We start from the raw sequence: 13,561 nt of genomic DNA, 5'->3' as shown, positions 1-13,561 counted from the left end.
TTGTTGTTTATCTTCTCAGTATCTAATTTGTAAACGCTTCAATGCTACTTTTGTTGGGTAATGTCAATTATTTCCGGTTTAACTTTTAGGGTGTTGTAAGTTATCGCATTCTATTGATGCGATGAATGAAGTTTTCCGCATCCTTGTGATGCAAGGAGTAAGTTTGTCTTATCCTTGTGATGCAACAACATGAACTTATTGCATCCTATTGATGCGATAAGTTCGGTTTATTGCACATATGTGATGCGATGAGATTGGGTCCTCGCACCAGTGTGCTGCAAGGAAATGAGGTTGTCTCACCCATGTGATGCGAGGAATTTATGTTTTTACCTTTATGATGCAATGAGTTTTATCATAACGTGATAATTGAGTTGTTGGACTATTTGCTGCAATAATTGGATTATGTATCATCATTTTATGCGACAAAAGATGTTTGTTTTACTAAAATGTTGTATATTTGTTATTGATATTGTTAGACCACATCACTCTTATTTGTAAAAGTCATGAAAAACATACAAGTGTGAAAGAGCAGAAGGCCGATGGAAGACTCACAAGGAAAAAGTCTAATTGCCCTATACAACCAGAGATGCGATGAATGTCCATAGGTGCGATGAATTGCACATCTCCATAACCCCTCTGGTTACCAACACTTGGAGTTTTCTACAACAGTTCAACCAGAGATATTCATTCAAGAAGACCACAAGACTCATGGTTGAACACATCCTCAAGAAGACAGCTGGAGATGGCAAAACGATAGTTGGAGATGGCAAATCAACAGTTGGATTCTCATTACCTTACTTAGCTTTATTTAGTTTCCATATTGCTTTGTTTCATAAGAGATTTGTGATATATCTTACATAGATAGCAATCTCCATATTTAGATTAATAGTATAAATAGGCTTTATCATCCTTGTAATCCTTTACGCTTTCCATTCAATCATTTTGAATAATAGTGAATCATTTGACACTCAAATACATTCTTGAATATTCTTGTGTTTTCTTCACTATTTTTCCATCCACACGATATATTTAGGTTATTCATAACTTGAATATTCATGTTATTGAGAGATATGGGATCAACAATTGGTATGAGAGCCAATTGATTGTTCTTCAATAAAAAACGATCAAATCAAAATCTCTCAATTTTCATTCATTTAAAATCGTACTTGTTCTTCTCCAAAAAGCGTGTTCTTTCTTCTCTAAAAAATCTCATGGCCAATTAGAATTATGCATATAGTGTGGGTTCACTCACCAAACCTCCAACTCTTCAAAGAGAAGAGTATCCACAATAGAGGATATGGATGGTGAACTTCCTGGAGGGGATGGGAAAGAATCTCCTCAGATCTGAGAAGGATATACTGAAGAGGAATGTGTCCATTGGCGTACCCCTCACCCTTGCTGCTGAAGAAAAGGAAGTTACAAGGAGCTCTACCGGAGAACACAAAAGGAAAAACAAGATGGCACTAGTATTGGAGTCAGAATCCAAAGAAGAACCATCTGATTCTGATGATGACCTCAAAGCATTTGCCAAGTCTCTGGCCTTAATAACTAAACAGTTGCAGAAGAAGTTTGTCAAGAAGCCCTATGAAAGAAGAGACTCCAGAAGGGAGAAGTACCAGCCTTCATATGATCAGAAGCCGATGAAGTTTCATCAGAATGATGAAAAAAGAGAAGGAAGAGAAGAAAGAGAGGACAGAAGAGAAGGAGACGGAAGGAAAGATGGCCTTCGTTGCTACAGATGCGGGAAGATAGGATATTTTTCAAAAGAATGCAGAGAACGATTGGTAAAGGATGTTGATTACTACAAGAACAAATACAAGTACAATCCTAAGGAACGAAGCCTGATGGCTGAGAAAAAGAACTGGGTCTCTAATTCTTCGTCTGATGAAGAAGATAAGGCACTCATATGCCTCATGGCCAAATCCAATGCAGAATCCATCTCTGACTCTGATGACCAGGTATGTGACCCTTCCATCGATGAAACCAACTCTGCTCCATCAAAGCTAGAGTTAAGGGTCATGAAACTTTCAGAAGATTTTCTCAAGCTTAAAGAAAAACTCAATTTGAAAAGTCTGAAACATTAAAAGCTGAAAAAGAAGTCAGTTTCTACAAAAGAGAGACTAATCTTCTCACTGAAGAAAAAGTTGAATTGGTTAAGGAAAAAACTCGCATTACATCGTTTAAAAAATCAGAGGAAGAAAAGCTTCTGGATCTAAACAAGAGAATCACCAAAAATTTAGAGAAGAAAGTAATGGCCTTAAAAGAATCCGAGGTAGAAAGACTAAACTCAGTGGCTCTTAAAGATTTCTTCCAAAAAGAAAGGAAAATTCTTCATCAGAAGCTTCAAACCAATGAACTCTTGATGAAGAAATATAAGGATGCCCAAGATGTGTATGAAAAACTCAATGGACAAAAGGATTACCGAGGAATTGGATTCAATGATCTTGATTTTTTCATCGAGACTAAGAAATCCACCCTTGAATCCACTTTCAAACTTGGATGCATTCAAAAACCCGACTTTCACCCAAAACCCGACTTTCACCCAAAACCCAAAACAAATTTCAAAAGGGTCAAAGTCGATGAAAAAATCGTTCTCTTAAGACAAAATTTTAAGAATGTGGTATATGAGAGCAGCACAAGTCATAACTCTGATGAAAAGGTTGATACTCTCAAACCAGAGACCGATGGAAAACCTATGGTTAAACCAGAGCCTCTGGTTATTAAACCTATATAATCATCAGCAAGTGATGCCGATGGAACAGAAACTCTTAGTAAGGAACCATCATCTGATAGATCGATGAACAATTCAAGTAATATTGAAAGTTCATCTAAGTCAGAAGCGATGGAACTCCCAACAGATCATTCCGAACCATCAACCTCAGAACTCATCGCTCCCAAAAACATCCATGAGAATTTTGATTTTGAGAAATCTGCAATAGATTTTCTGGATTCTGAGTCTGAAGAAGAAATAATCTGTGAGTCACCAGAGATCATTGAGGATAAGAAACCTCAAACTTTCAAAGCTCCAATGAAATCTGATACTCCAGAACCTATGAATTCTTCAAACAAAGGAAAAGAAAAACTGAATAACATCAAGTCTGCCAAAGATACTTCACAATGCCCAAACCTTCGATCTAAATTCATTAAGATTACTCCTGTGCAGAAACAGAAGTTGCTTGCTTCTGAAAAATCTAACGTGCACTTTTCTTGTCCTTCAGCTAAAGAGAAGAAGCCCATCCTCGGGAAAGAAGTAAAGCCCACACCTACCCCTTCCAATAAAAAATCTGCACTAGATAGGAATTTTGTAAAAACAACCAATGCTAGGACAGAATTTTCATCCTCTGTTTTTACTTCTTCTTCATCGAATAAAAAATATATGTTAAACATTCTTGTCCAAAAACTCTCAACTGCCAATATTTACCTCTTTTACAAAACCTAAGGAATCACATGTTAAAGCATCGCTGTATCTTTTCGGAGCACGTCTATCGCTATAAAAATGTCAAGGCTCATGAAAATGTGAAAAAGCCCAAGCCTATAAAGGCCAGGGCGATGAAAATAAACCCAAGCCTGCGAAGGCTAAGGGTAATGGAAATCAGCCAAATTCCAAGAGGGTTGATGAAAAGAAAAAGGTCGTATCCCCAACTAACAAACGAGGACACATTATGAAATGGGTACCTAAAAACCCTTAACTTGTCTTGCAGGACCAACATGTGCAACCATGGTATATGGATTCAGGTTGCTCAAGGCACATGACTGGTGATAAAAGTCAGCTATCCTCCTTCAAAGAAAAATCTGGAGGCTCTGTTACTTTTGGAGACAACAGCAAGGGACCCATCAAGGGATACGATACTCTCATCAAAGGCAACATCTCCATCGATAAAGTGGCTTATGTTGAAGGTCTGAAGCATAACTTACTAAGCATAAGCTAGTTCTGCGACAAGGGTCTTGAAGTCAGATTTTGCAAAGGTTTCTGCATCATCGAAACAATACCCGGCCAAACCATCATCAAGGCGAAAAGAGAAGGAAACCTCTATCTTGAACCTCTATCTTTTGGATTTTCATTCCTCTGTGGGTCAAGACACTCTCTACCTTGTCTCCCATAAGAGTGATGAAAATTGGCTATAGAACCAGAAATTCTCATATCTAAACTTTGATGTTCTGAAGTAGTTAGCCAAACAAAAGCTGGTCAAGGGGATTCTTGATCTCAACTTTGAAAAAGACCATCTCTGCTCAGCCTGTGAGATGGGGAAGCTGAAACGAGCCTCTCATAGAACCAAATCAGAAACCTCCTGCTCCAAGCCCTTGGACATGATCCACATCGACCTCTGTGGGCCTATCTCCACACAAAGCCTCTCTAGAAAGAAGTACATCCGTATACTTTGATGAGTACTCGAGATACACCTAGGTTGAATTCGTCAAAAAGAAATCAGACGTTCCTGACCTTCTCATCGCGGTGATGAAAAAGTTCCAAATCCTTCTTCAATGCAAACTCATCAAAGTTAGAAGTGACAATGGAACAGAATTCAAGAATACCAAAATCGATGAATACTTCATCAGTGAAGTTATTTCTCAAAACTTTTCATTTGCCAGAACTCCACAGCAAAACGGAGTAGTTGAGCGAAGGAACAAAATCCTGGTGGAAGCAGCAAGGAACATGCTTGCTTCATCTGAGCTACCAATTTCCTTCTGAGCCAAAGCAATTTCCACTACATGCTTCACCCAGAACCGTTCAGTCATCAACAAGAGGCACCAGAAGACACCATATGAACTCATCAACCATCGACGCCCAAATGTCAAATATTTCCATGTCTTTGGGTGCAAATGCTTTGTACTCAATGATAGGGAATATTTTGGCAAGTTCGACAAGAAGGCTGATGAAGGAATCTTTTTGGGTTACTCTCAAACTGCCAAGGCCTACAGAGTGTTCATCAGAAGGACAAAAATCGTTATCGAGGGTGCGTTTGGTGCGCAGACAAGACAGGACAGGACGAGACAGGACAGGACGGGACAAGACAGGACGGGACAGGACAGCTGTTTAGCGTTTGGTAAGACAGGACAGGATCGGACAGAACTGGTTAAAATGACCAATTTACCCTTAGTGAATTGTTTAGTGTTTTTTCTCTCGCATCTCCTTTTCTTATTCTCTGTTGCATCTCCTTTCTAAATTGAACTACCAAAAACAGTAGCAAAAACCCTCTCTCGCTATTAAATCTAAAAGGAATCGATGGGTTCTCAAGAAACAAAGGGAAAAATCGATGGGTTCTCAATAAACTTCATCATCTTATCAAAAAAACAGAGCACAAAATCAATGGGTTCGCAAGAAACAGAGGGCAAAATCGATGGGTTCGCATAAACATATTAACAACTACAAATCGCAAAATCGATGGGTTCTAAACCTAAATCGATCCAAGCACTTTAACAACTACAAATCGGTTCAAAATTCCTAGTACAGCCAAACATAGCAAACCCTAAATCGACAAGCAAACAATTGAAAAAGAAATCGGTTCAAACATTGCAAATCCTAAATCGATTGAAGCAAACAGCCGATTTAGTTGATTCAAGAAAACAGCCGTTTGAGGATTCAAGAAAACAGGCCGATTTAGTTGAAAAAGCAAACAGCCGAGATGAAGCAATTGTGTACCTAATAGTATGGAGAGAGGAGAAGGTAAAACTCGTCGAGATGAAGGGGAAGGTAGAACTGGTCGCCGATTGATGAAGGAGAAGAAAGGAGTGATGGAGGAGGATACTGTGTATGGAGCGATGGGGAAGAAAGGAGCGCACGATGAGTGAGGGTAAAGTTGTAAAAAAAAGTCTTGTTCTACTTAGTTCCAGGGAGTAAGGGTGAACACCTGTGTTCCACCCTTGTCCAAGTTAGTTCTCTCTTAGTTCCACATAAGGCCACATCAAACATAGGACAATTGTGTTCTATCCTATTCTGTCCCACCCTGTTCAGTGCACCAAACACACCCCGAAAGCATCAATGTGTCCTTTGATGATTCTTCACCTATGACTTCTGGACACAACAGTTCAGGACTCGGGCTATCACATAGAGCCTCTGATTCATCACTAAGCAAACCCAATGAATCAGAGTTGGCTTAGTTATTTGAAGACATCTTCGAAGAAGAAGTAGTCCCTGGACAAGCACCCATTGACGAACCCTCTTCCAGAGCCAATGAAGCACATGAAATCTCCAATGCTGAAGGTAGAACTCTTTCTGAAACTCATGCTACTTCACCTTCTACTTCTCTTATGTCTTCAGAACCAGAGCATCACTCTGGAGATGATCTCTTTGAGGGGGAGCAAGCTGTTCCATTAGCCGATGAAGAACTGTATCATGTTGCTCCAGAACCTCAATCTTACACCAAGTGGACAAAAAACCATCCACATCACCAAATCATTGGTAATCCATCATCTGGTGTCAAGACGAGATCCGCTACTGCAAATGAATGCCTCTTTGCCAACTTTCTAAGTATGATCGAACCAAAGAAGATTTCTAAAGCCCTACAAGATCCAAACTGGATAGATGCCATGCAAGARGAACTACTCCAGTTTGAGAGAAACAAAGTATGGTCCCTCATGCCTCTACCCAAAGGAAAGACGGCTATAGGAACCAAATGGGTCTTCAGAAACAAGAAGGATGAAGATGGCATAGTTGTAAGGAACAAGGCTAGGCTTGTTACCAAGAGCTACTGCTAAGAAGATGGGATTGACTACGATGAAACATTTGCTCTCGTCGCCGGACTTGAAGCCATCAAAATATTCCTCGCCTATGCAGCACACAAAGGCTTCAAGGTCTATCAGATGGATGTCAAGTCTGCCTTCCTCAATGGAAAACTTTAAGAGGAAGTATATGTGCAGCAGTCCCCTGGGTTCGAAAATCCAAAGCATCTAGACTATGTCTATTTTCTGGACAAAGCTCTTTATAGGCTGAAGCAAGCACCTAGTGCCTGTTATGATACACTCTCTACCTTTCTCATTGCCAATGGATTCGAAAAAGGTACAATCGATACAACCCTCTTTTTCAAGAAGCACAAAGGTGATATTTTACTTGTGCAAATATATGTGAACGACATCATATTTGGTTCTACCAACGCTAAATTCTACAAAAAATTCTCAGAGCTGATGAAAAGTAAATTTGAAATGAGTATGATGGGAGAACTCAGTTTCTTCCTTGGTCTTCAAATAAAACAAACTTTAGAAGGAATCTTCATCAATCAGTCTAAATATGTGACTGACCTTCTAAAGAAGTACTCTCTCTCAAATTCATCATCGATGAGAACACCTATGGCTACATGAGCTAAGTTATTTACTGATCCATCAGGCAAATCTGTGGATGTAACAACCTATAGAGAGATGAATGTATCACTCCTGTACCTAACAGCTAGTAGACTAGATATTATGTTTGCTACATGTCTTTGTGCAAGGTATCAAGCTAATCATAAGGAATCTCATCTCTCTGCGGTCAAGAGGATCTTTAGATACCTCAAGGGAACTCCTTCATTGGGTCTCTGGTATCCAAAGAACTCTGGCTATCATCTAATAGCCTATACAGATGTAGATCATGCAGGTTGCAAGCTTGATAGAAAGAGTACGTTTGGAAGCTGTCAACTCTTGGGGGACAAGTTGGTGAGTTGGACATCCAGAAAACAAAATTATGTTTCCACTTTTACAGCAGAAGCAGAATATGTTGCTGCTGCTAATTGTTGTTCACAAGTCCTCTGGATGAAGACCCAGCTGAAGGATTATGGATTTCAATATGAAAATATCCCCATCCTCTGTGACTCCAAGAGTGCCATAGCTATCTCTGCAAATCCTGTGCAACATTCCAAAGACTAAGCACATCGATGTCATGTACCATTTTCTAAAGATCATGTAGAAAAGGAAACAATAGAGATGTATTTTCTTCCTACAGAGATTCAACTTGCTGACATTTTTACAAAGGCACTAGATGAGAAAAGATTTTTATTTATTGTCAGCAAGATGGGTATGCTAAATCACACCACTTAGAGGCAAATTATCTTATCTAACCAAAGATTCTCAATATCTCTTGGTTATGCCTAAAAGTAATATATTATAACGGCTCTCATAACCAAGTACTCTAAACTAGAGCTTGTGGTTCTAAATACCAGAGCCTCTGGCCAATTAGAAATACTTGTTTATATTTGGCCAAATTTCATTACCTTTGGAACCAGAGCCCCTCTGGTCCAAAGAAAATACTTGGGGTTTTCCCTAAGTATCCCCTTTCCAAACCAGAGCCTCTGGTTCTATAAACCAGAGTCTCTGAAATCCAAGTCCTTGTGACCAGAGCCCCACAGGTCTAACTTGGTTACCCCACTTATTCGTTATCTCATACATTTAACTTAGACATTTCACTTTTTTCAACCAGAGCCTCTGGTTCCAAAGACCAGAGCTTCTGATTACCAAGTTCTTTGTGACCAAAGCCCCTCTGGTCCACCTTGGTCTTCATAATTTATCTTTTTCACAACATTCCCTTTGCATGTCATTTCATCCATTCAAGCAGAGCCTCTGGTTACCAGAGTTTTTGGATTCTAAGTCTTTGGAACCAAAGACCCTTTGGTCCATAGATCCATCCTGTCTACCATTATTCATACTCATTTGCAATATCATTCACAACCAGAGCCTCTGGTTGTATAGACAAGAGATTCTGGTCATCTCATTCACCTCCCTTATTGGTTTTAGGGGGAGTTTTTACTCATTGCACATCCCCTTGCATCATTTGAGGGGAAGTCATGCATCTCATATTCATCTTTAAGGATCCAAATTGAGCCAAACATCCCTCTGGTTGTTCATGTCCAATCAACCAGAGACCCTCTGGTTCAATACCTTGGTTCTTTAATCTTGCATTTTCCCACCCAGAGCCTTTGGTTCATCTATCCAGAGCCTTTGGATCATAAAAATGCTATATTAATGAAGTATATCATCCCTTGCATTCAACCAAAGACCCTCTGGTCCTTCATAAAGGGTATGTCTTACATCTAAGGATTTAAAATGCTCATCCAGAGCCTCTGTTTCATAAAACCTAACATTGTATGATGAAATTGTTCATCATTCATAACCAGAGACCCTCTGGTTCCCCCACACCATTGTCATGTCCAACCAGAGCCCCTTTGGTTCAATGACAAAACACTTGTTTTCTTATAAAACCCATCTTTTATTGGAAACAATTTTCAAAACATTTAAATAAAGGTGGAATTTTAAATTTTTTAATTTTTTTAGATATTTATTTTTAAGGTTTATCCCTAAGAGTAATTATTTTTAAAACATTTTCTAAATAACTCAAACGCCTTTTACCTTCACACGTGCCTGACAGCTTTCAAAAGTTGTTCCCTAGAAACCCTTCAATTTCCACTCAACCCACCCCCATATGACACGTGTCCCTATCCACCTGCGCCATTATGATCGTGAGCAGGCTTTACGGCTCACGATCACAATCACACCCACCTTTTCACCAAATGTCTTCCAAAACCATGATTACCTTTTATTATTTAAATAATATTTTTAACCCAACCCTTCCCCTCCCAACCCACTATAATTAACCTTCGTCCCTACCATTTCATTCTTTACGCGCACATTAACTCTTAAGAACCTTCAAAGTAAAGACAAACCTGTAACTCTCAAGAACCTTCAAAACAAAAATGGTGTCATCCGCTTCTCACGAGTCAAACAACAACGACAGTCATGTCCAGTCAATCGGCACCGACAGCCGCGCCATAGTCTTCCTCCCCATCAAGCCAAGCAATCACTCAATCGACCTCTGCCAACAGCTTTTTGAGGACAAGTTTGCATTCCTCATAGAATTCTTCCAAAAATGCGTTCTATAACCTGCCCTCACCCTCTCCGACAACGAGGTACCGGTAAAATACGTCCAACAGTATTGGCAAACCTACGAGTTCTACTCGGAGAACTACGGGATAATAGGAGACATCGATGTCCCAAATGACATGGTGTGCTCCATCAAGATTTCCCGCTCCAAAATCTCAAAGGTGTTGTTTATCCCAACAAGACAGGAGCTCGAGATCTCCCACTATGCCGAATCGCCACCAGGGACTTAAGTAACGCCTCGGACTTCAAGAGGCAATTTTTGCCCCCAATATGGAACATGTTCTTCTCCATCCTTAACTGCGCCCTTACGTGCAAGCTATGAAGTATGGACCAGGGGAACATCAACATATGACCATCATGTATGGTATGTTCTTCAACCTTCCTCTGGACTATGCCTTGTTGATCTACAACAAGATTCATGCAACGGTCGTGAAGAAGAACAAGTTGGTGCTGCAGGAAAGCCACTTTCATCGGTGCTCTTTCCGCGTTTCCTTGCGTTTTTCATAAATGACGCGATGAAGATGCACAACTTGCCAAGCGATGAGCCATTCACCCCATAGTACATCATGAATGGCCATCGCCCAACTATCTCTAAGGATGGTTACCCAGCAGAGAGGCCCCTATCTAGGGCAATGCTCAGTGTAATACCAGCCACCTCTGCTTGCCGTAGGGCATACGAAAGCTCCATGCTGGCCCAACAACCGAGGCCAGCTACCTCGGAGCACATAGAGCCGTCCCCTGACACAAGCGAGGGATCTCAGGAGGAGTCGTCTTCATCGGATGATGAAGATGATGATGATGACACTCCTACATCCCCCGGCCCTATACACACATCAATTCCATCACCCCCTCCCCGGGAAACCACATCCACTACCCCTGGCGATCAAGGCCAAAGGGGTATTGAACAATGACCACCCAGTCCAAACCCAACCCAAGCTAGCCATCCAAAGGCCACTCTTCGGGCCTCTGGAGATGATCAAGCTGAGGAACCACACCATCCATCACCTCTCTCCCAACAGGGGGTGATGAAGATATAAGAGCCACTTCACCTCATGGCTCGCCACTACCTTCACACACAGAAGCATGTGTTGCTTCTGAATTTGAAATACCCATCGATTATTCAAAGCGCTTGTTCGTTCCTGCATAAGTCCCTTCGATACTTGATCTAGCAAAGGGGACACACATTTACTTCCCTTCATCGGACTCTGAATCCGATGGAGAAGAAGTTCATGTAGCAACATCACGAGATAGTTTCTCGCTTAAGGGCTATCAAGGACATGATGGAAGTCCTCCCTTGCTTCATTTCACACAAGGCATCGATGGAGGCGCCTCCAGGACTGAAGCTCAACCTACAACATCCGTTGCTATAGGGGTTACCCCACCTTTTGCAAACTTGGTCACAAAGGCTGAGTTCCAAGCCTTTGCTGATTCAATTCAGCGGTCCTTGGATTACCTTAAACTCAACTTGGCAGGGATTGTTGAATCCATTCCATCGATAGACCTTTCATCGATTCAGCAATCACTTGTGTCCCTCGAGGCTCGATTGGGGGCAACACCACCCGCCTTCAAATATTTCAATAGTTGATGGTCCAACAACATAACTCCCTTTCAACCCTTTCAACCACCGGAAACCAGACCATCATTGCCACCCTTGCAACCCTCACGGCCCAAATTTTTGCGACCGCTGAAGCCATTGTCTCCCTAACCACCCAAGTAAACTCCCTAAACACTTCCATCGCCACTCTACCCACCACCATATTAGCCAATTTACCACAAACAGCCCCCCCTACAGCTCCCTCACCAAATGAAGCCTTCAACATTTTTGCTGCAGAGGTCTGACAAATGATATCCTCCATCACCATCCCTCCACCATCTTCAACCACCTCCTCAACCCCAACAGAAGCGGTCACCAAAGCTGACCTTCGCGCCCTCTCCAAGGCACTAATCTCATCTATTAACGAGATAAGTGCCAAGTTTGCACATAGGGCCACAGAACCAACCAAGGCTCTCTCCCAGAGCCTTGAAGTATAGGAAGCATGCACCAACTCCCTCCTCCTAACAATGGAGGAGACTCGAAAAAGAAAGGCCCTAAGGAAGTATATCGCTTTCTTCAGGATGACGAAGAAGAGAAGCATTGCCTCCTGCTCAACAAGCCGCCCCCTTAAGAGGCCGAGGCATGATGACCTAGACCAAGATGATCATGGTCTTGGTCCTCATGAGAGGAGAACCCGGCTCAAGTATTGATGGAAACTGCATCACTACCTCCACCACCATAAATTCAACAAACCCAAAGAACCCAAGGAACTCAAGCAAGGGAACCAGAGGCTCAGCCTTCTGAAGATTTACAAAATGTACATGTTTCCTCTGCTTGCACCCAAGAACCTCTACCCACAACCAATGAGTTCTCACCAATTTGGTGTGTTCTTCATCATCCGAAAACCCACCTTCACCCCAACAAGAAATAACCTTACCTTTTATCCCATCACCCACACCTCCTCCATCACCTCTTCAACCAGAACCATCCATCACCTTACCCTCTCAACCAGAACCCTCCATCACCCAATCGAACCAACCACACCCAGAGCCTACCCAAACAGAACCTAGCCAACAAGAACCCACCCAACAAGAAACCACCCAACCAAAAGCCATATCTCCACTAGAACCCATCACCCAAACACAACCTATCACCCAACCTATCCTTACACAAACCCAACCACAACCATCCATCACCCAACCAACCCAACAGGTGCAAACAGATGTCCTTTCCTCATCGAGGCAAGCTCCAACTCAAGGCAGAGTCGATGAAATCATCTCCAATTTTGAATCGTTAAGGAGACGTTCACCAATGCCTCAAAGGGAACCCGTCATGATGGAGAATATCCATCAATATCTCTACCATGACCGCGATGAACAGCTGGTCCTCAATCCTCCCAACCTATCTCTTGAGTCGATGGACCTGCTTCGTCACAGATTCGTGAGATAAACGACCTCTCCACCACAAACCGTCTTCTCAAACGACGGAATCAAGACTGTCCTCGACATCAAGATGAGAACCTTCGCCAACCGAGCTATCGATATATCGAGTATACCATGGAATGTGTGCATGGGATTATTAGCGTCTTCAATGACAATGATCTAATAAATATCAACCCATGGGACTTGATCGATCTTTATGGCCAAACAGCTCAGCAACAGGACCAAGGGATAAGGTACGGGATGGCCAACAGAGCAATAGTAGAGACGATGGGAACACTGGTCAAGTTCAGAGCAAAGAGCGACTTCCAAATCGCTCTTGAACTAGGTATTGAAAGACTTTCCTGCACACCTGTGAATGAAGATTTTCCAGGCTTGTAGGAGAAGCACTTCGCATCAGTCCTAGCTCAACCAGAACTCGACTTGGTTTTCAAGAACGAGTATGGAGCCAAAAAGTTCTTCAGACTAACTGAGGCCTTCAAGTATTCAACCAATATACTTGAATGGTTTCAGACAGTCATTTGAGAGAGACTGGGCAGATCGCATGTGCTGATGAAGGAAAAATAAGAGCTTATCCATGGTATCTCCACAGTAGTCCGTTTCAAAAGACTAATGATGCATTTTTGGAAAATATCAAGAGGAGACCATAATTAAATTATTTCCATTATGTAATTTCATTTCATTCTTTTTTGTAAGAAATCATCCAACTTTTTAGTCCAATGAATTTTTTTGGCAAAAGGATGTT

Source organism: Cynara cardunculus (genome assembly GCF_001531365.2).
Source record: "Cynara cardunculus var. scolymus isolate 2C chromosome LG 10, CcrdV1, whole genome shotgun sequence".
Classification (NCBI taxonomy): Eukaryota; Viridiplantae; Streptophyta; class Magnoliopsida; order Asterales; family Asteraceae; genus Cynara; species Cynara cardunculus.
This window is presented reverse-complemented; position numbering follows the sequence as displayed.